Here is a 20212-nt window from a genome sequence, read left to right on the forward strand (position 1 = left end):
ATCTCTGGAATTAGGCAAGTAATGCTCTCACAGTTAAGAAGATATTAACTGCTGAAGCTTTTAGTTGTTTCCCCTGTCAAACAACACCCGACGTCCAACAGCCATGCTGACAGGGAGTCACTTATGTCATAGTCTTTCTTTGGGGAGAAATACAAAGAAACATATGGGTCAGTATGACCCACCTCTTCATTACAACTGTGGAAATGCAGCTTTTTTACAACAGAATAATATCTCTGTGATACCTTGGTTGTCAAAAAACACAATTATAGTAATTGTTTATGCATTAGGGAAACCTCATCCTAAATCTGGCACCATATGGGGGTGAAAAGAGCAGCTGCTGACATTTCAGGATAATCATTGTGATCTAGCTGCAGATATGACTCAGCATGATGCGCCTGACAACAAGAAGGGGAAAAAAAGCAAAGCAGCATGGGCAGGTTTCAAATGTCACTTCAAGGCACCAGCCCAAATGCATTTCCGAGGGGAGAGACTTTCAACACACTCAGAGTGGGACAGATCCTTGCAAGCTCCACACAGAAAGCCTGGACAGGACTCCAGACCAACATAACCAAAAGGGTTGTTGATGTTTGTGTGTGTTGTAATCCAAGGGAGAAAAAGAATTAATAACCTCCCGGGAAGAGTTTTGGAATATTGTTTTTTCCCCTCATTTTTGCGAACAATGAAACTATGCCAAGCAAAACTATGCAAGCAGCCCCACCTCTCTGTTTTCAACCCCTCTCTGAAGCACTAGCTTATCACTTTTCGGTGAGTTTGGGAGTTCAACAGATTCCTTTTGATTAGAAAATAACAGAGATATTTGGCTTCTTCCATGCAGCCCCACTGGTATTATTCAGCATCCCTGGATTCTTTCACCAGGCCACTGCCTTCTCCACTTTCAATCTACCTATTCCCTTCGTCTCCGTCTGCAGAAAATCTCACTGTTGATGACCTTCTGAATGTTGTACTCTCTGGACCTTTCTTTGTCCCTCTGTTCTTGGACTGTTGATTTACCAAGGCAGGGATGCTCTTTTTCTGCGTACACCTGAAACACGGACACGCTTTCACTGTCATGGATGAATCATTGTGACAGAAAGACACTGCTCACAACTTCAGGAAAATGCTAGACTGTTGCTACATATGTCCAAAGCCAAGTTCTGGTGCATTAGATCTGGTAATAAATAATAGTTGTGTTTACTCCATAAATATGTAGTCAACACACCTTGTGTTAATCTCAGCCTTTTGGCCTGGAAGATTGTGTCATTTTTAAGGAAGAATTCATATGCCCTAACCTCTAACTTAATGAGAGGCATATCCATTAGAAAACCAAAATGAAAGTGCTTCCTTCACAAAATGCTCATTTTGGCAACAGATGAGGAGGTTCAAGCAGCACCTGTCTCAAGGCTGAGATTTGCTCATACTTTTATCACAGGACTGTTCACATCACCCATGCATCATGTGATGGGGACATGCCTGAATTAGGATGGATATAATTCCTGGTTTGTAGTGGTGTAGAGGCCACAGGGCCTTGGGCAAAAGTGATGCTAAGACCAAGCTTCTGGCCACCTTTTTGCTGATTTAGCAGCTTGCAATTCATTGCCTCCCTGTGACTGAGGGCCTCAGTGAAGGATGTGACAGCAAAGTTTGATTATTCATTGGGTAAGTTATTCTGGCCTTTGGAAGCTGGCCCGGAGGCCATAGGTTGGGCATTTCTCCTTGATTCTTAAAAAAAAGTCATATATAGGATCAATAGAATAATAAATCGAGGCCCCCAGTCGATGCTGGGGTAGATGCTGATAGATGTTAAGTAGGTGCTGGTAGATGCTACGTTTTCCAAACACTGAAGGGAATTTAGCTGTGTGTCACAACCTCACCTGTCCCATTTTGAAAGAAAGTCTCTGCTGTTTTGGCTGTTTTTGTAGATTCTTCCACAGCTCAAATATTCTGTTTGCTTCTAATATTATATGAATTCTCAGATACACATTAGGAGCCCAACTCCCCAAATTCTTGTCTTGCCAATTCGAAAAGATACTATTTACCAGTTAATAAATATATTTCAATAGTTTTCCTGCCTACTTTTGGCTGTGTAGGAGGGAAATGAAGCTAAAGACTATATGACCTGTGCTCTTATAGTAGACAACTGAATATTTTATGTGTTTATAATGGATACACATTCAAGGTTCAGCATTGCTATCTGTACCTATTATTACTGTTGTGTTATCATCATTATTATTTTGCACTGTGGTAGAGATCCCTCTAAAGATCAAAGTCCCTTTGTATTAGAGTCTGCATGAAGAAAATGAGAGACCCTGCTCCCATGCTAATCACCTCTGCTCATGCTTCAGCGGCACGAGCATTGTACTTATGAAGTAGCCTCTGAATGTAGTGTTGGATGTCAGGGATGGAAAATACATATCAGCTGAACTAGCTCTGTTATAATGTTCACCCAGTTCTTTGGAGAATATGACTATGGCTACATCTTTACGGATGCATGGCTACATCTCTTTTCATATAATTTGACTTATTTATACACTCTATTAATCGCTCTACTGATGACTCTTTAAAGACTTGGACATTTTGTCTAATGTATTCTTGCACAACATTGAGATCTTGTCTCTGTGAAGTCTTAAGTATCATTTGACTTGATCTTTTGGAAAGACTTCTCTGCAGTTCAGGACAAGGGAAGTGATTGTCTGATTGATTGGTGCTGAAAGTTTAGAGCTGTATGGATGTGGAGAGTTTTCGTCCTGTGTGGTGTGTTGCAACGAGCTGGTGCTTCAGGAGAACCTGCTCTCCTGTGATGTTAACAGTTTTGGTGCATAATGACAACAAATGTAATTTTTCTTGCAGAGAAGCAATATGTGATTCTAATTTAACACGGACCCTCTAGATAATTCCTCTCTTACTATTATTTAAAAAACAATGTATTTCCTTCACAGTCAGGTGACATCCACCATGCAGTCAAATGACCATTGCTTACTGGAAAGGCCATGCCGAGAATAACTGCTGAGTTGCATTGTCTGTTCATGAGTTTTATTGCTTCATATTTTTCTTGATCTTTAGTGTGATCTGTTATAAAGAATGGGAAAAATTACAATGCATTGGTTAAAAACCCCATATATTTATAACACAGGCAATATCTTGCATTGTGGCTGGATAACATAGTCTGTCAGACCACTGAAACTGATGTGAACAACATGTAAGATTTTTGCTCACCTTCAACAGCACTGACAAAACTGTTGCAGTGTCTTAACTTTCATTCTCAATGTGCTCTTGACTCCAGGTCTCCACAGCCTACAGTGGGGGAACTGTGTTCATGGCAGCCATGGTTAGAAGAGACAGCTGTTTTACCAGCTGAGATGTTGCAATTGTCATTTAGATGCCAAAGCAGAAAAAGCTGGGTTTTTTTAAAACAACAATGGTAGCAAAAACTGTCCTTCTAACAAATGTATGGTATTATTCCTCAATTCATTTTTAAGACGTTATGTTTCTCTTCCTACTTAACAGTATACAGAAGGAAACAATAAAACTTGCATCACAGATCTGAAGAGTAGTTTTTGGGCTGGGCCCTCATGCTGGTCTAAAGGAAAATAAGGAGCAGGAGGCTAAGCCAGGAACATGTGTGGAGACTGGCACCATGAAAATACTCCAAATTCCTGCTCTGATCCCCTCTGCTTTTTGTATGCCCATTCTAGACAATGTGACAATGTGTTTGCTTGCTGGTTATATCACCACTGGAGACAGAATGTCCTCTGGGGCTCCTCCAATAGGAGGATGATTTGTTGGTTTAGCAATCATTAACTCATCCCTATTTTTTTTAAACGCAAATTAAAGTCGGCAGTAGAGTAGGCTCATGCTGCTCAGTGGCAGCTCCTTGGCAGCTCCTTTATGCTCTCTGGTTAGGTCCCCTGTGCCAACCAGCACATGGACTTCAGCAATTGTTTGGAGTGCTTCAGCTGGCTTGTAATCAGACATATCTTCCCAGAGCTGTACTGGCAGGTAACTGAAAGACCTCTCAGAAAACATCTAGGGTTTTCACTCAAACCACGAACGCATATATTAGCTAAGTTATTTACAACTGGAAGTCAGCAGCGGGACACCATGTATTCATGTATCCAGTCATCTAGAAACCCAAGAATTTTAGGTTACCCAGCAGTTAGAACCAGAGGCTGTATTTAGGTACATGCAAATAGTTTCAGTTTAGGATGAGGTCAGTACTCTCCACTGATTTCAGAGGCATTGATGGGAAGGGATCTGTAACATGCAAAAGGCTGATGACAACATCAATCAAGACCTATTATGTGACAGGTTATTTGCTTGGAGATGTGCTGTATTAAGATGCCATGTGGTTGGAATCAAATCGTTTTAATTGTTATCATATGCAATTGTCAGCCACATAATCGTGTCTGACCAATCTTTAACAGTGTTTGTTTTTCAGACTTCTTTCCTGAGGCCCGAGCTCTTTGTGGATTACTTCAGTGGTCTTTTTAATATCAAAAGGAAAACTAAAGTTTTCAGAGACCGGACATCCCAGTGATCCTACATCTAAATAAAAGACCATCTGATGTTAAACCAACATTGTAATCTGACTTTCCCAAAAATTTCAGAGCTCGTTATAAAATGCTATTTAGTTGTAAAAGCAGCAATGGAACCTTTTGTTCTAACCATGCAAAAGCAAATAGACAGATTCTGCTTTTAGTCACATTTTTTTAATGGATTTACTTTCTGGTTTTGTTAATGTAACTGGCTCAGCAAGTTTCTGGGAGATATAATATGCTACAAAATGGAAGAGGGAGGAGGATGCTAACAGTTATTAATTATTGTTATTTGATAGAAGCAGAAAGTATCTGAAGATATATTGTGGTTCTAATTATTTTAAAAATAACACTGAGGCACACTTCAATGCCACCAGGTAGTTCAAAGCATATATGGTGGCAGCATATTCGTGATTAGTCTATTAATATTTGCTCAACTAAGATGAGTTCCGTTTCTTCACTGTATTTGACCACAGGTTTGTATCTCACATATAAGGGCTATTCTCTCCAGCAACTTGTAGTGTTGGGAGACAAGTTGTATTGTAGACTTTATTATACTTTTTAAATGTTTGATAAACTTTTTCTTTTGTAATATCCCTTAAGGTAAGATTAAGCAATGATAATCCACCTCCTTAGAAGATGGTTCTTAATAAGCAATTGTCTTAACAAGACATATCACAGGCAGATGTGGAAATGTTGGCTCTGGTAAATTTGCATACATCCATACTCATAGAATATGATCAATTTGTCTGCTTATATGTCTTTATACTATCTCCGGTTATTCTTATGTTAAATAAAAAACTATGATTTTCGCTAAAGCATGTTTTCCTCTTGGCCTTAAGAGATCATAAAATGTATCTGGTATATCCCTCGAAAGTTTTTTTTCCAACAGATAAGCATCTTTATTGTTGAAAAGGCACCTTACTTTCAGTCTATCTGGCTTAAGTTTCCAGCCCATGGTTCTCCTGCTAGATGAAAGAGTAATGTCTTATTTGGTATTTCCCCCTCTGTGAATTACTTATGTGTACAACTCACCTCTTCCCATCTTCTTTCTGATAAACTGAACAGATGGAACTCTTTAATTTTTTTTTTTTTTTTTACTGCAAGAAATTGTCCTTTGAATAATTCTGTGTTTCTTTCCTGTACCAGTCCCGATTTCTGTTTGACTGCCCGGTCTTCATCATTGTATACCTTCCTGCCAAACCCGTGTCATTCACAGATTGTATTTAGGGATATGTTTACATGACCATTGGTGAAATTGCTAAAGAATATTTAGGCCTTGTACAGAACTCAAGGGAACCTTCATTCAATCTGAAATCCCAGCTGATGCCTAGTTTTTGAGATCTGTCAGCCCGTTTTTAATCCATTTGATATGTACTTTATTTCTATTACACAATGCTAAAATCATAATAGTATGTCACTTTCTGTGGATATTAATTTAACCCTTCCTTTCTCCTTGTTCCTTCTGTACTATTGCAGTAGCTGAGTGCCTTCCATATAGGATGAATACCTTTAAAGAAATCCAGTTGAAGAGACTTCACGGTATACTTGACACTTTCCCTACATCAGGATTTAACAGCAAATAGTTTATTTAACTATTGTGCACATTTTGTTACTGGTTGAATACCTACTTGACTAAGCTGATATCAACAGGGGATCTGATGGTGTAAATCCTTAACTGCATATATTATTTGTGAGTTACCTTCCAATCTTCACTTTGATTTGAACAAAATGTTATAGTATACATCCAGAAAGTATAAAAAGAAAAGCCATTAATGACACACACAAAGACAATATTGCATTTGAGATTGTGGCTCTGAATTTCAAAGCATGATGAGTTTAGTATCTCATGCTAAAAGCTGATCCATTGTAAGTGCTAAAAGCAGCATATGTACTATTGAAATCGGGAGCCTATGTTGTTGGCATTCTTGAAGTTACGTAATTGGATGAGACGTGTGTAACCAATTTAACTGTAATGCAATGACAGGGAAATTAGCTTCTACAAGCTTTGACTATTCAGTATGTTTAATGTACCTAAAGCCCCAAAATACACGTATTTATTACCAAACCCCATGGATAAACAGAAGTAAATCGGCCTGGAGAAAACCTGCTGATAACAGTATTCTGTAGTTGGCATTCAAATAAGTTGTTTTCAGTGCAACTACTGTACCGTATTGTACCTAGAGTCTGAAAGACATTAAATACACGACGAAGCTAGCAATGCTGAAAAACTTGGTCCTGTAGCTAATATATATCAATACTAACAGCATGTATAACATAAATATGCCTAAATGCAGCGTAACTAATATGTAGTTAGTATAACAGTGTTAGGTAAGTGCAAAAGGAGCTGAGAGGATTTAAATGTTCACAAGGCAAAGGTCCGTGTAACTTCATGACCTTGCTGAAGCTATTACAGGTTTTCTGACCTCCATATTCTTCAGAGAAAATGAGGAATCATTATCATATCTCTGAGTGCAATACTTCTTCATTTGCTTCAGATTTGATTTGCTGGGCAAGGAGAAGTGGATTGTTTTGGTTCAGGGTTTTTTTTGCATGTATTTCTCTGGAAGCTCCTCTGTAGTTACTGACCTGAAGACGACACTTAGATATGTGATTTCATAAAAAAATAACAGGGTAAATTAGGACAAAGTAAAGGAAAAATGGTGTTTTAGCCTAGAAAGAATTTCAGTTGTGGACAAAAATCTTCATTCTGTCTGTTAACAAATCCTTTTTTGACTGCAGCCTCCTCAAAAGTGGACATCAGGCAGATCAAACGACTCCTGAACTCTGGAGGACATTGATGCTCTTCAGCTTTGAAAATAAGTAGAGATATTGTTGCAATAACTTGGCATATTGACTACAAATCAGATGACTGCTCTTGACCATTTTCTTCCAGATCACTACTATGAAAGGCGATTCATAAACCAGAAATGTCTCCACCTCCCTCAAGTAGTAATTTAAAAAAATCCAGCAAAACAAACAAGCAGTTGGCTAAATTCAGCATTCACATACATGTGCCATTTCCCATTTGTAATCAATGAGAAACTTCTGTATACACTCCAGGGCAAAATCTAGCTCATCATATGTAACACTTTAACATTAATTTAGAATGATTAATGATCGAGTCAGTAGCTGTGTAATATTTGTGAATTCTATTCTACCACTGCTTAACTTGATATTATTTTAAAATTTACAGCTGCCATGGAAAATGACCAGAAATCTACAATCTGAGAAAACCCATCCATCATCTTTAGGCAGTCTTCCAATCTGTTAACTTTAACTGCTACTAGTAAGTGTCTCAGTCCAGGAAAAGCAATTACGATGTTTCACAGAATAACTTCCAGATAGCATATGATGTAAACTGCTCTTGGGCAACATTTCTTCTAAGGAAACAGCCTTTTTTTCTTCAGTAAGCAACTTTACCAATGCAAGTGTGATAAAAACAGAGGAAGAGAGGCAGAGCTGTTGGAAATGGGGATTGACCGTAGCTACTCTGCCCATTGACACCTTCCGAAGACTTGGGTCACTATGCTTTGTAAAGTCCTTGTCATGGGTTTTATAAGTGTGCAGACTCCTTGAGTAAGGATGAGAGTTATATGTGATTGAGATGTAGTCACTAACGTGCTACATCACATAGGGCCAAATCAGACATCCTGTTTTGACTGCAGGTTCACTTCCAGAAAGCGATATTTCACCTACTATCTAACATACATAACCAGCAATGCAAAACAAGCCCAAACTCAGCGCATTAGCAACTCTATTTTGTTTCTTGCTGTTTTGAGGCCCGTAATGAAAATGCAGCATCATTGCTGGCTGCTGCCTGCAGTCAGGACCCTGATCAGTACTCTTGCACGTGGCAGTCTCTTGCATTTTTTTTAGTGCTATATCTCCACAGCATGTGGACATGCTTCAGTGGCAGAGGGAGCTGCTGCTGGCGACTGTTGCTGTGAAGATGTTAATTGGCCTAGAGAGATGGAGGCGTCCCCAAGGTAATAACATTGTTAGGTGACACAGGTGGATATCCTGCAGATGTAGACAGGCTAGTGGAGGAAACTCAACTGAGCTCCAAACACAGAGAGCTTCCTCTTAGAGAAGGAGAAAACAAAGGAGGAGGGGGTCAAAGGAGCAGTGTATGGTTTATCTAGGACTACCTTCACTGTAGCCTGATTTCTATAACGAGACACCTCTGGTGAGAGATTGAGGAGGAAAACTTGACAACAAATATATGTTGGCAAAGCTCTACTTTAGGACCTTAGAGTCAACACATTTAGGATCAGTCAGATAATCATATGGTGGCATCTCACCAAGACTCTCTGATTAGTTCTGGAGGCCAGTTAATATCACACCTCTTTATTGAAAGTTCCTTGCTACTAGTTCCTGGCTATTCTTCACATGTCCTTGTAAGCAGACGTTAGCTCATGAGTAACTTTGGAATCAATTCAGTCTGCCCCTGCGAGACTCCTTGATCTTGATGGCTGTTGTTAGCAGGTGACATTCAGCATGCTTCCAGACACCCATCTACCTCATCAGACTGAATGACGTGTCTTTTCAATTCCACTTCTGTAGCATATTAGAGATTGTCTTGGTGTGTTTGGATTTCTGATTGCAGACTTGCTTTCTGAACCTTGAAGCATTTGGCACTAAGAGGAAAGCATGGTCTGGATTCCTTCTGAAAATTTCAGATTAATGTGCTGGATCTTTCTGCATAATATGTAATGCAAACCTAGATACCCATTTACTTTGCAAGCAAAATTTTGGCCTTGAATAACATTGTTAAGTTGTTTGCTAGGAGAAATGAGATCAATGGGACCATGGTATGCTTATAATCTTTGTTTGGCAGTTGGTTCTTTTCATGATTAAATTAAGGAGATAGATACATATACTGGATGGTTAGAAACCATAATTTGCCTGGCTTAAAAGAAGCTGTTGAATGTATCAAGATATTTGCTTTAAATCATCAAAGCTGTTTTGACCAGAAGGTGTACATACACACACACACATATATGTTCTTAGGCATTCATCCTAATATACGTACATTCCTTATATATATTATTTGGATATAATTTGTACATCATTATTCCTTATAAATACGTAAAATTCCTTCTTATATATACATCCACATAGATATACATGTTCCTCCTCAATATGTCCTCTTGCCTTTAGTTGTTGAAGACTGATGGATGCCAGCAAACAATCTGGTTTTGACATCTAATAAGAGGGCAAGATACATTTGTGAAAGGTCAACAGTTGGTGTCTGGGAGTTCTTAGGCCGCTGGACACCCTGAAAATAAGTGCCCAGAAAGGCTGATCTTGCCGTAAGGCTTGTGAGCTGATCAGAATTTGGCTGTAGGAAGGTCTATACTCTTATAGGCAGTTTGAAATATTAACTTAGTTATGTGTCCTTTGTTCTCCTGGGCAGTAGTTCTACTGTAGTGAGATGGAAGGTGTTAAAATTAGTTATTTTCCCTGGGATAGGGGGAATGAGAGCTTCTTCCTTGCCAATTTTTTTTCGCTTCATGTGAACTGTTTTTGGGCATTAGTGATGCAATGTATTAAAATGTGATGACGAAATTGTGAGCAGGAAATATTAAATGGTACCTGCTTGATTCCTGACAGCATTATGCTATCTGTAATGATAAGAAAGGTGAAAATAAAAATGACATTTCCTATTTGGCAGATGCTCTGTAGCACTAAGAGTCAGATGATTTCAAGGCTAGAAATTATTATAGGCCTAGTGAACTGAAAAAGAGCTCCTTCTTACTGTCTATTATAGCAGAACACTTTTAATTAAATATGTAAATTAAGATGTGTATGAGCAACAAATATAAAGTTTCAAGTCACGCTTTGCCATTAGTATGAAACCAGAAATCATCACTGCTTTCCTAGAGACATCCATTTGCAGTGAGAGTGACTGTGGTCTTTCTGGTAGTACTCTGTTATGTTATTTTACAGCAATGTGCTCAGCCTGTAAAGTACATGCCATCAACAATTTTTTTTTTTCATCCAGATATTAATTTTCTTGTATAAGACAATCTTGTTCCCTAAATCTTTTCAGACCTATCACTCAGTTTATGTGCACAACAGGTCTTCGACAGTTCTGTATCTTTTCCTAAAGCAAAAAGTCAGAGGGAAAAAAAAGGAGTTCTTATGTCTAAGGATTTGAAAATTACTCTGGTCTAGATGCCACTAAAGCACAAGTGTAAAGTACATATTTAAAAAAAAAAATCACTGGATGTAGAATACAACATCCCAGACACACTAGATATTGTATTCAAATTCATATGAGCTTTTGTCAGAGTCATTTACCCTCCTGAGAGGTGTGGGAAAATGGGTGGCATTTTTTCAGTTCTGTACTTTGCAACTTATCGAGGTCCCCAAATTCATGTTTCCTTACATTGTCCCTTTGTATTCACTGGGTTTGTCAGAAGAGATGTGTGAATGAAAATACATCTGAATTCTGCATTGCTTTCAGGGCTTGGTTCAAAGAGGATTGGCAGCCATGGAAGGATCTCACCAAAGGCTTCCATGACTTCTAGTCATGTCATTAATGAAGACCTTTTGAACATTTTGATCCTTTACCTTCCATATGAAGAGAAATAATGATCCTGCCTTTGAAAAAGGTTTTGAAATTGACAGGGATGTAGATATTAATCACTGTTATACCTCCTTACAAGCAGTAAGAAATGAAATAGCGTTTAAGAGAAGACTGTGTTTTATTATATTTACAACAATGGAACTGGAATATAACCTCTTTATTTAAAAATCAAGCTGCAGATTAAGTTTTGATTGCAGTATTTTGTACTGAAAATAAGGATAATGGAAGCAATTAAGTATTCATAGTCCTGCTCTCACACAAACACCTTCCATGGTGAGCCTGTTTATGCAACTGAGTGTGCCATACAATTGTTTTTATTACCTTCTTATAAAACAGCCTGTATAAAACACTTTAAAAAAATTGTTTCTTTGTATATTGTTGAGCATGTTTGCATCCTAAAGGGCTTTGCCTCATTAAAGCAATTACCATAAACTTGCTGTAGTTTGTTGCTTTTTTTTTCCCTTTCTCCCTCTGAACACTAGAAATATCCATAAAGAGCTCCTGCCCAGCTGGGACGTTCTGTGTCTCCCAAGGCTATCAGTGGGAAGCTTCATTCTGAGGACAAAAAAAAAATCTGTGGAGATTTTCTTTAGCTGGAGCATCAAAACAGCGGGGAGCCTGAAGGGAGCGCATATGGGAGAAGGTGGTTGAACTCTACCTGCTCTAGCATCCCCTGTCCTCCTTCTTCTTGTCGCAAGCACGAGAAGAGCAGAAACTTTCAAGTCCAAGCTTTGTCATGTGAAGGGAGGAAATAAAGGAATGTGGATGGATCTGTTATGGAGTAAGATTTTGATTGATTCTCATATGGGTTTTGTGGTTTTCAAGGGGGCAGGGCCATTCTTCGCTTCTGCCCCTGACAGTCCTCACCCTCTGCCCACACCTAGGATTCACTTAATCAGATGGAAGAGACCTCCAATTTCTCCCCATAATACCTCAGGTACCCCTGCTCAGCTGGTGAGATGTAACATATGTATAATACCTGCCAAGGATTTCAGCAATTTGTTTGCTACCTGTGGTGAGGGATGAAGAGAGAGAACTTCTCTCTAGGGTTTCATCTGGGTGAGCATAGCTACAAGTTGACTGAAAGCATGGTGGAAAAAAAAAGCAGAGCCAATGTTGTGGAAAGGCTGATGAAGTACTCTCCAATATTTTTCCCTGAGTCAACTTAATGAAAACTTCTTAGAAAAACGAAGACTCGCAGGTGGAGGAACCTACTGAAGATCTACAGGTGAAGATGACAGGGAACACAGATTCTTGGGAGCTTTCTGAAATAATGTCCTCAAATCAGAAAACGATGATTTGTCAAACCCAGAACTTTCAATGGGAAGATGTTCACTGGTTCAACGAGTTTCTGATTGAAATAAGAGACCTTCATTTGCTGCCTCAGGGCAGCCAGAAGTTCCTGGGTAGGATATTCAGATCCAAAACAGGAGATCACATGTAGGGCTATAGCCTCTTCAAGTTGACCCAGGGACATGAAATTCAGCACTCCACAGCCCGGGTGCATTCTGGGTTTCTGACTGCTTCAAAATGGGAATTTCTCCTGTTGGAGATGCTCCAGTTCACATAGATGGTGAGATAGTCATTAGGTAAGACAGTGAAAGAACCTGAGCTGGTAGTCCAGGAGTTAGATCACTGTGCTGGGAGGAGCAGACGGAAGTCCAGGTCTCTTCCCAGATTGGCGTGTCACTACTTGTACAAAGTGAAACAGCTTCAGCCAGGGAAAAGAGCAAAAGCACCCCACCCTCCTCCAGCATACTGAGCTAATCCTGGACTACAGCAGATTTTATTCTTATTTCTATACAGAAATGACTTTTTCCCAGTTCTCCAACAGCTCCAGTGAGAATCTTAATCCCTGGCTTTTGACTTCTCTGAGCAGGCCCTATTTGAAAGGCCTTGGTAGCATCCTGAAGTAGAACAGCAGCAGGGACCTTCCTGAAACTGTGAGATCTTTCACTCTGCAGGGAAACCATTTTTCCTACCCAGCTATAATAAGGAACAAGTCATTGAAAAATAAAAAAAGATTTTAAGGCCAGGAAAGTATATAGCACTATAGCACTCAATAAAGGGGCCCTTTATTTTCAGGAGTACACTGAAGTAACTAATATGTGTCTCTTGATATCTACAGAAATCCTAAAAAGAGCCGCAGGGAGAAGAATTAGTCAGGGAGAAAGTTCTGCAGTGTGCTTGGGGGCAGCCCCGGGTGAGGAAAGCCATGATTATTACTGCTGTCAAACAACACTCAGTGCTGTACCCACAGAGGTTTCTCTTTTCAGATTGCAAATTCAAAGAGCTGGAGATGCTAGGGCTTGTTCCTCATCATCCTACAGCCTTTCAGTCCTTCACTTCTGCATAGAGGAGTTTTAAAGGCTCAGTGGTGCAAGCAGTTGCCTGACCCCGCCTTGGTCTCCTGGCCACCAAGGTGCTATGACAAAACACATGCAGGACAGGGCCATGTAGAAACCTGATGGGCTTCGTTAGGAAGCCAGTAGAGAACCTTCTGTGCATGAAGGTAGGAAACTGAACTTAATCCTGCTTTCCTGTTTCATGCAAACTCCCATTTAACTGGAATTTTACCTTATTACATTCTCTAGTGTCACCACAAAGAGGAGGCTAACTCTACTTGCAAACCAGACAGATATTCCAGTGGTGACTGCAAAGGGTTACTCCAGAAATCCATAATCTCTCTCCTTTCCTGATGAGTTGTTGCTCATGCTGTTGGCTCTAATCCCTGGGAGGTGCTGAACACCTACCTTTCAGCATTCGACTCCAAATCTCTATTCTTTAAATAAACCCAAACTGTAAAACCATGAATAATTCTTTTCTTTATAATCATAAAACTTCTTAGAGAAAAGAATTCCCTCCAAATGCCCACACCAGCTCTGAGTTTGCCTTAACATTGTTTTTATTGCAGTTATATTACTTCAATGCAAGATTGTTCAAGACAGCTGCATTGTTATCAGAGCTGCTATGATTTACATGTCAGTAACTGCAAGTCTGTCCTACAGCTTTAAAAGCGCTCACATCAGCATCACCTCTCCTTATCTTGACACCATCTCCCTGCTCCACTGTATCTAACTCTAAAGAAGTGGTTTGTATTTATTTGGTGGTTGTCTCAATGATTTTGGAAGCTGCCAGTGACTTTCCTAATTCAATAATGCTGCTACTACAGCATTAATCATTCATCGTATCCTGAAAGCAAAAGTGGAGTTATTTAAGAACAAAAGGATTTAAAGAAAAATAAACATGACACACTGCGGCTGCTTTGGGGAAAGTAGCAATATATGCATGGCAAAGGCAGTAATGAATAGCATCTGCTTTATCTGTGGAAGAGCAAACAGTTGTAGACATTGATCATTTCTCAAAAAGAGTGGTGTTGACCAAAAACATGGAGGAAAGCCATCCAGAAGCTATTTTGTGCAAATGAAGTGCAGATTTGTGTATATGAGTCGATACCCCATTTGCTGTTTCCTTTCATTAAAACCACAACATTAGCACTGGAAAATGATTATAATGGTTACAGTCAAAGCCACTGTAATGCTCAATTCACAGAGAACTCAGTGAGGGCAAGGGAGGAAAAAAAATCCTTCAGATCTCAAAAAAGTGTGCTTTCATGTAATGAAGCTCTAGTGGAATAGGCTCAGGTATCTTATCTTTTCATACTCTCACTAGCCTATTGTGTCAGTCATTCTTTGCACTCTCAGGGCCACCCAATGGCACAATGTGATTTCTCAAATCACCCTATTACCACCTCAGTTTCCTTGTATTGAGGCCAAATCCTGCTTCTCACAAGAGGAGCTCCAGTGGGCCAAATCAATTAATGGTGTCTCTTGTCTGGCTTTATCCTGAGGGTTATTTTAGCCCCCTGGCTCCCAGAGCTCTGCAGCTCTCTGCAACTCCCCAGCAGCCACACTTGCCTGGACTCTGCCCAGTGCTGCACACTGGCCTTGTCCCATGTCCCTGTCCATGTACAAGCAGACGAATGTCCAGGAGTTGCACCAGCTAATACTAGGAGGAATGGCTTTGCTTTACATCCTGACATGTCTCCATATGTGAAGAAGGGTTTCTGTTCAGGCACAAGTATCTGAAATTGCTGTTCATTATTCAGTGCTTGTGAAGGGATTGCTCCTGGGAGATGTGCCCAGGAGGAGGGTTGCAGGTTTATGCTCTATGACAGCGATGTTCAGCCTTGGAGCAGACGACTGGAGCAGCATGGGGAATAAACAGGAGGAGTTAGAAATCCGTGTTCGGTCAGGGGGCTATGATTTAGTGGCAATTACAGAGACTTGGTGGGACGCCTCGCATGACTGGAATGTGGTCATGGATGGCTATGTCCTGTTCAGGAAAGACAGGCCACTAAGGAGAGGTGGTGGAGTTGCTCTTTATGTGAATGAGCAGCTAGAATGTATTGAGTTCTGTCCAGGGGCGGATCAGGAGCGAGTTGAGAGTTTGTGGGTGCGAATTAAGGGGCAGGCTGGCAGGGGTGATACTGTTGTGGGTGTCTATTACAGGCCACCGGATCAGGATGAGGACGGTGATGAGGCCTTCTACAGGCAGCTGAGAGCAGTCTCTCAATTACAGGGCCTGGTTGTTGTGGGGGATTTCAACTACCCTGATATTTGCTGGGAGGCCTACTCAGCCAGCCATCCCCAGTCCAGGAGGTTCCTCCAGTGCATTGATGATAACTTTCTGATGCAAATGGTGGATGAGCCGACTAGGAGAGGAGTGCTGCTGGATCTGATCCTCACTAACAAGGAGGGTCTGGTTGAAGAGGTGAAGGTTGAGGGCAGCCTTGGTTGTAGTGACCATGAGATGGTAGAGTTCAGGATCTCATGTGGCAGGAACAGAATAGCTAGCAGAATCACAACCCTGGACTTCAGGAGGGCCAACTTTGGCCTTTTCAAGCAATTGCTAGGGGAAATCCCATGGGACAGGGTACTAGAAGGTAAGGGGGCCCAAGATAGTTGGTTAGCATTCAAGGACTGCTTCTTCCGAGCTCAAGATCAGAGCATCCCAGAAGGTAGGAAGTCAAGGAAGGGTACCAGGAGACCTGCATGGTTGATCAGGGAACTGCTGGGCAAACTCAAGTGGAAGAAGAGAGTGTACAGATCATGGAAGGAGGGGCTGGCCACTTGGGAGGAATATAAGTCTGTTGTCAGAGGATGTAGGGAGGCAACTAGGAAAGCTAAGGCCTCCTTGGAATTTTACCTTGCAAGAGAGGTCAAGGACAACAGAAAGGGCTTCTTCAAATACATTGAGGGACCTTGCAGACACACAGACCTTGATGATAGAGTCACAGAATCATTTTGGTTGGAAAGGACCTTTAAGATCATCAGGTCCAACCATCAACCTAGCACTGCCAAGTCCACCACTAAATCATACCCCTAAGCACCACATCTACACTTCTTTTAAATACCTCCAGTGATGGTCAACTCCATCACTTCCCTGAGCAGGCTGTTCCAATGCTTGACAACCCTTTTGGTGAAGAAATTTCTCCTGATGTCTAATCTAAACCTCCGCTGGCGTAACTTGAGGCTATTTCCTCTCGTCCCATCATTTGTTACTTGGGAGAAGAGACTGACACTCACCTTGCTACAACCTCCTTTCACGTAGTTGTAGAAAGCAATGAGGTCTCCCCTGAGCCTCCTTTTCTCCAGGCTAAACAACTCCAGTTCCCTCAGCTGCTCCTCATCAGACTTGTGCTCTAGACCCTTCATCAACTTCGTTGCCCTTCTCTGGATTCTCTCCAGCACCTCAATGTCTTTCTTGTAGTGAGGGGTGCAAAACTGAACACAGTGATGTAAAAAGTCTGTTAACCCATTTGTTACTCAGGTTGTCCACCTCTTCCCTTGTAAGGTAGCTCTAAAGGGAAAAAGGCAAGTGAGATTTCTTGGCAGCACTTTTAAACCTGAGTTAAGTTCAGTGAATGGCTGGTCCTGAGAGCTGACTCCTCTCTTGCCTCCTGTAAAGCTGCAGCCCCATGCTTGAGCATAGCTGGGGTTTGGCACACTAATGCTCTACCTCTGCATTGCTGGGATAGGCCACTGAAAATATACAATCCCCAGACGGGAGCGATTTAGTGAAATTAAAACCAGACGGGGGGCATTGAAACAAGGAGGTGTCAAATGTTCCCCCTGCCCCACCAAGATTTTGATGTGGCTGCTCTGTATACCTGTCTGTCTCCTCTTCACTGCTGTCAGAGTTTGAAAGTTAAAATGCACAGAAGGAGTGGAGTTAGGGCAAAGACACCACAGACACACACATGCGCTTTTAATTGTGTGTTATTACCAGTTAATTTCAGCTTGTCCAAAGGCAGGAAGAAAACAGCCTACAGTGGGGCTTGGGCCTCCAGAGGTATTGTAAAACATAACATCCAAAGGCCTTCCTTGACTCCGTTGCTTCCTCTAACCCACAAAGAATGTATTAATTCACATTGTTTGATTTTTCCAGATGCCGTTGCTTTCCCTCTGTAGTCCTTTTATTTTTTCTTTGGTTAGAAAATAGACTCTAATGGACGAGTGAATGATAACGGTGCTGCCTTTAAGCAGAGAGCAAGAGGAAAATTAGGAGTCAAGATAGCTTTCTACAGGCCCAAGCAGCTGAATGTCTCAAACTGAATAAGAATATTTTATTTGAATATATCAGAAGCTTGAAGGCTTCAAGGAAATTGCAGCATTGCTTGCGCTCACAGAAGTTAAAGTGGGACCTAAGGAAGATTTTTATTACAAAAGGTTTTGGAAAGTTATGTGTTCTCAGCCTCCTCTTTTCTAGTAGTAGTAATGGTACAGAATGTGAAACAAAGGTGTCACTGAAGCAAACTGGTAAATTAAAAGCAAATGGATTACCATACAGTATAAATCTACCACTGCCAAGTGACAGAATAACATTTGCATTTGCCCATTAATGATGGGAATAGGAAAAATTCTAGGAGAAAGAAGACATAATATTTAAAGCGTTAGGATACTGCTTAGACTACCAGTATTTAAACATACAAGGATAATTTGTCATTTATGGACCAGTGGGGCTCTTATCTGCACCCATTAACTTCATCAAATGGCAAGTAAAAATAAAACAGTAACAGGAATATGTGAGCAGATAAGGCTTGTCATGGATTTTGCCAAATCGTACCTCCCTAATCTCTCTGAATTTTCGCCCACGCTTGCAGGGGAGTGGACAGAAGCGAAGCAGCCAACCATCCTTCTAGAATTCTGGTAAGCCTCTAACAAAATACACACATGAAGCTAAGGCAAAAACCGAAATCATCATGCAAGTTAAGCTGAATATTTCCATCAATCAAAACCCGCTAGAACGTAGGAAGCAAAGTACTCTTTACACCTAGCGAATAAACAATTACTCACATAGGGATTAAATGGCTAGCTTTTGTCAAAGTAAAAGGTTTACCATTGAGATGCTCCATTTACCAGGATCAGTGTCATTACTTACTATACCGCTATTACTATATTACTGTTAGTACTGCGCTTACTATACCAGAGGGCAGTGTGATGAAAAATAGAGGACATAGCATTATTATTTTCTCTGTGTGAAAAGAGCATTTTGAGAAGGTTCTCTTGATTACAAACAGACTAATGAGTAATAAAATGACAGCCGAAATGCAGTCATTTTGATAAATGAGATAATATTTATATATACATATTGAGAGGAACTTCCCCCTCCACTTTTTTTCAAAGACCCCTAAATTTAAATACTGATTTAGAGAGGAATCCTAGTTGGCAGTTCATTGAGGATGCTCTGTTAATGTGAAGCTGTGGATTAAAAGCCCGGAAGGGATTTAATGGGGTGGATAAGGAACAGGAGAGCAGAATGCTGTTACATAAATCACTACTACCACTTCCCCCAGAACCGCATAGGTGGGACTGGTTGTTCTGCCTGCAGAAGTAGAGGGGGTTTGGAAATGAGCTCAGAAATTACCAGTCACTCACTGTCTTAGGGATTATTCTGCAATCTTCATTAGACCATGGCCGGGGCAGGTAATACATCAGGCTATTGTGAACTCTAACAGATACAGGACAGTGAGCAGATGGATCAGGGGGCTGGTCCAGAAAAGCAATTCCCGTATTATTGTCCTGCCTAAGCTATAAATATAAGTTTTTGTAAGGCCATCTGATAGCAAATGAGTGTCAGTTTTAACAGCAATGCCTTTCCTCCTGTATTTTGTAATTAATTTTTATTAAGAAGTAAATAACTAGGATTTTTCCATACTGAAGTTTGAGCATGATTTCTATCTGGAGAGGTGCTGAAAAATACATATATTTTTTAATTACTATCCCCATTTTAAAATCAGCTTGGTTCATTAAATGATGGAAAATGGCTCAGGAAAGACAGGCACCGCTGTAAGCCCTCTGCTTCTGTTCCCTGACTATTTACAACACACAGGATTCGGGATCCAGAAAGACAGGACGCTTGGTATCTTTTATTTTCTTCAAATACTCTGTATTTAAAATACTAGTCCATTGGTTTCTGACAACTGCTTAGGGCAATTTTGCTTAGCCTAGCGGAATGTCCTGGAAACTACTGGCAATGATTTAGCTCTCAAAATTGGAACACATTTAGCAGAGACAGAAAGCCTATGAACAAATAATGGACAAATGCCAGAGTAAATAAATGCGGTTCATGAGCTGTGGTCAGAAATGTCTCTCTTTCAGTATGCAGTGCAAATCTTTTGCCAACATTTACCATAAAGTTATTACACAAAGCAGTTTTTCCTCTCAGTAAGACAAACTCAATGAAAGACTGCTTCTAGTCTAGCAGCCTACCATTAAGGCTGCGATAGTCTGTCATGCCAGGAGAAAACCTGTGTGCAGCGGGCTTGTTTCAAGCTGCACTTTTAATTTTGTTAGTCGGGCTTCTGTGCAAAACAAAGAGAGCGTGCAAGAGAGAGACTCCTCATGGCTCAACATGCCTTCAGGATACCACGACGAACCACAGTGTGAATTCTGGTCCTCTGTCTCCCAAATCCAACTCTTGGCCTGGCTGCACAAGTCTTTCTGAAGCACTTTATGAGGCCGTTACTACGGTGAGAGGCATTGCAGGCATCACCACCTGGGACCCAGCAGCATCGCCTTCC

The sequence above is a fragment of the Nyctibius grandis genome, chromosome 7, assembly GCF_013368605.1.
Source record: "Nyctibius grandis isolate bNycGra1 chromosome 7, bNycGra1.pri, whole genome shotgun sequence".
NCBI lineage: Eukaryota > Metazoa > Chordata > Aves > Nyctibiiformes > Nyctibiidae > Nyctibius > Nyctibius grandis.